The following is a 3588-nucleotide window of genomic DNA, read 5'->3' as shown; positions in this document are numbered from 1 at the left end:
TCATTAAATAGCTTAAGAGAGAGAAATATTAGAAAGCTTACGCTTTGTCCAAGGAAAGCAAAGTTTCAAAACCTCTCAGCTCAGAATGTGGCCCTCTGGCCTCTCCCTCAGCTTGGGAAATATGGAATGGGCTAACAGACCTCTCTTGCCCCAAAGGATCTTTCCAGCAGGCATAAGTCCTTATGACTCTGCCCCAGCATTCTTAGAACTGCTAACCCGCCATTTATTCATTTGTAAACCTCAATGCAGGGAGAATAGGGGAATGAATATATTTTTAAATGAATTTGTATTCAGTACAGATATAGAGTCACAGTAAATCTCAGGCTACCAAGGCACACATTCATGGCTTTCACACTGTGTGAACTGTGAGTAATGATCTCCTTTTGGGGAAAACTTATTAAGAGTCAAAATATTAAGCTGATATTCTATTTTAATATGCATAAACGCAATAAAAGAATTATAATTTTAATTGTGTTCAGCACACAAAAATATTCCCCAGAGTACCATCCAGTAGAACTCAGACAGCTTTTACCTTTAGCTAGAGAAACTGAACTTTTGGGGGTGCTGTGCTAAGAAAATTTGGACTCAGTGAACAGTTTCCTTCTGCAACACTTAGAAATTCACTTCCTAGGAGATCTGCCCTGGCATCCAGAGGATTGGTGCTACATTCTATGTGAAGACCCAAAAAGGGTGTAAATTTCTTCATGTCATTTTTTGGGAAAATGTTTCAAAAACACTTCATTTCTTAAAGTACACAGAACAGCGTAAGCAGAGGAATTTTAACTAGGAGATGAGTTCAATATGCGAATGTGGTAGGTGGGATAACGCCCCTCCCGAACACCATACACACCCATAGAAGTCTATATCGTAATCCCCAGAACCTGTGTAGATGTTGCCTTACATGCTCAAGAGACTGCAAATGTGCTTTGGCAAGATTATTACCCTGGATTATCTGGGTGGACCCAATGTAATCATAAGGCTGCTTATAAGAGGGAAGCAAGAGAGTCAGAGAAGATGTGAGGACGGAGGCAGAGTGGGGGGGGAGGAGGGGGGAGAGAGAGAGAGAGAGAGAGAGAGAGGAGAGAAATAGAGAGATTTGAAGATGCTACCCTGTTGGATTTGAAAATGAGGGAAGGGACCATCAGCAAAGAGAATGCAAGGACTTGATTCTCTCCTAGAACCTCCAGAAGGAAACTTTTTTTTTTTTTTTAAGAAACTGTTTTCTGTCAACCTATTTCCATTTGAAGAGTTTGTGGAAGAACAGCTTAAGATGACTCAGTGGTCGTTCCTACCTATTCAGTGGCCTGAGCAGTGGGAGCTGCAGACCAGTCTTCAGTGGGGAACTGCTGAGTAGGTACAGAGGGCACCTGCACGCCTTCAGACCAGTCCGCCACCTTAGGGTGAGTAGCAGTGAACTCAGGAGCGGTCCATTCACCCTGAAATTCCTCCTTGGCCACAGCTTTCCCAGCTGCTGCCTGTTATTCCTTTTCAATCTCTTCAGGATCTCTGTAGAAGTAGAGATCAGGCATGACCTCCCAAGGGTGTTCACAGGAGATGGTCCCACACATGTGCAGAACTTCCCAGGTGAGCATCCACCACATCAGACCCACTGAGTGAGCTCCCTTGTTGCACAGGATGGCAATGCCCACATAGCACAGCGGAGAGTCTGTGCTACACAGAGTAACGGTAGGCAGGTTAACGTAACAGGTCTCTGTGAGAGGCTGGTGGTCAGCCCTGGGATCAGTAACCACCAGAAGTCTTGGCTACCGGAAGGCTGCCTGGATCTGGTTAGTGAAGGTTCCAGGAGTGAAATGGCCAGCAATAGGAGTGGCTCTAGTGGCAGCAGCAAACTTCAGCACAGCTTGCCGGCCAGTATTCCTGGAGGATACGACACTGACATCAGCTGGGAATTCAATGGCACGAGCTGCCAACAGAAGCTTCTCCCAGGTTCTCTTCAGATTTATGATGTAGATGCCATCACTTTTCCTGTCGTAGACGTACTGTTCCATTTGGAAGTCAAATTTGGTGCCACCTAAGTGGGTTCCTGCTGCAAGGAATTTGAGGACATCCTCCTCCTTCACTTGCAGGACGTCAAGGGCTCCGGACATTGTGGAAGTTTCCCTTTAAGTTAGGATGGGAGTCCAGAACAACGCTGTATGGACCCCTGTCTGGGTAGTGCGGAAAGGAGGAACACATCCTTGCTGACACCTGGATTTCAGTAACTCTAATTGGGAGGACTGTGAGACAATAGGTTTGTGTTGTTATAAGTCATAAAATTTGTTGAAATTTGTTACAGCAGCAATAGGAAACTAATACAATGCATCAAAAGAAAGGGTCCAAGAAAAGTACCATAAAATTCTCCTAATTGTGAACAATAAAACCGCAATATGCCAGGGCTTAAGACTCTAAGTGGATTCTAATCAGAATCTGTTGGCCATCACTGTGCCTGACACAGAAGTGACACTCAGTACACAACTCTTATGTGTAAACTAATTAATAAAATACAAATAAATCATAGCCATGTACATGGAGATTAAATAAAAAATACATAACTTCCTACTTTTCAAAAATGCAGTCTCTGTGGAGGAAAATATGACCAATATATCATCAACTCAAAAAATATAGTGTCCTCTAGATCTGATGACCTTGTTCAGCATCTCTTATGAGTAAATGTGTGATTGTCTGAAGGTACAGAAAGAAGACATAGCAACGTGCTTTTGGATATTTGTTCCATTTTCCTTTTCCTTCAGCTTTGCATAAACCAAACATATTCCACTTAGGAACTACACAAATAGTCAAAGGCGGCATGAAGGTTGTAGCAAGCATGTTTTCCAGGGGAAGTAGATTTTTGCATTTGAAATTGGCCATAGCTTAGCAACGCCAGCTTCCAAAACATTTATGCTAAGTGAAGAGCTGCATATGCCGTTGTGCTCATGTACTGAAACAGCACCAAGCAGGGGTGCCCGACAGGGTGGAAAGGAAGAATCTCAAAACATGCTTATTTCCTTGTTATTATTGCTGTTTAAAATGGTTGTTTTCAACTGAGAGGATCACGCCTTTAACATTAGTTCAATACTGTAGAAAGGATATGTTCTTTACATTTAACTTTGATATGGTGTCTGTTATGACTGGGATCATTATTATTACTATGAAAGAGTAGCTTCCAAATTGAAAAATGAGGAGCTCCAGTGGCATCTCCTGACTCCCAGTGCAATGCTCCCTCTCAAGCCATCAAAGGGCCATAAGCTTTGTCTGTTTCTCTCCCAAATTCCCCTGAGTGGTGTGGGGTGCAGGTCATCAAGCCAGTTGAGGGCAGAGGGTAGATTCTGCTCCATCTTTTCTCCTGAGAGGAGGATTTAATCTATTTTCTCCTCCATAGGGACTTAGCTGTTAGTCCTGATGTCCAGAGAGCTCCTTCCTCCCCTCACTGGAGATGACCTGGTTTACTAAAAATCACATGCAGGGCTTCCCTGGTGGCGCAGTGGTTGAGAGTCCGCCTGCCGATACAGGGGACGCGGGTTCGTGCCCCGGTCCGGGAAGATCCCACATGCCACGGAGCGGCTGGGCCCCTGAGCCATGGCTGCTGAG

At 44.3% G+C, this 3588-nt stretch overlaps 1 pseudogene; it reads right to left on the bottom strand.

Annotated features, from left to right (window-relative positions):
• Positions 1–1265: 1265 nt before the first annotated feature.
• On the bottom strand, positions 1266–2108 carry LOC111186567 (small ribosomal subunit protein uS2 pseudogene; annotated as a pseudogene).
• Positions 2109–3588: the final 1480 nt, after the last annotated feature.

The sequence above is a fragment of the Delphinapterus leucas genome, chromosome 13 (assembly GCF_059928025.1).
Source record: "Delphinapterus leucas isolate spDelLeu-1000000601 "Yukka" chromosome 13, BTC_Dleu_Yukka2, whole genome shotgun sequence".
Lineage (NCBI taxonomy): Eukaryota > Metazoa > Chordata > Mammalia > Artiodactyla > Monodontidae > Delphinapterus > Delphinapterus leucas.
The sequence above is the reverse complement of the archived record's forward strand: the minus strand, read 5'-3'. Positions and strand labels throughout refer to the sequence as shown.